Source organism: Poeciliopsis prolifica, unplaced genomic scaffold (assembly GCF_027474105.1).
Source record: "Poeciliopsis prolifica strain line A6 unplaced genomic scaffold, Auburn_PproV2 SCAFFOLD067, whole genome shotgun sequence".
Lineage (NCBI taxonomy): Eukaryota > Metazoa > Chordata > Actinopteri > Cyprinodontiformes > Poeciliidae > Poeciliopsis > Poeciliopsis prolifica.
Window position 1 is genome coordinate 1952806 of NW_026562442.1, and position 354 is coordinate 1953159.

The following is a 354-nucleotide window of genomic DNA, read 5'->3' on the forward strand; positions in this document are numbered from 1 at the left end:
TTAACATTATGCATTTATTAGATGTGTTAATTTCCCTCTTTCTGATTTGTATTTGCGAAAAATATCACAAGCTTATATTTTTCTGCTGAATATTCATTTATGTTTTATATTAATGATTTTACTTGCTTGTTTTTCTTATCTGGTAATGATTTTTGATATTTTTATATTTCTATTTTTTACTTATTCATTGTTTTATTATCTTCATGTTTTTATTTATTTCTATTTATTAATGGTACTTTTATTTAGATTAAAATGTGTGCAATTTGATTTTTATTAAGGAGGGTAAATAAACGACATTACCCAGAAACCCTTGCATGCACGTGATTGGTCCGTTGAAGAACGACGAGCAGTGAC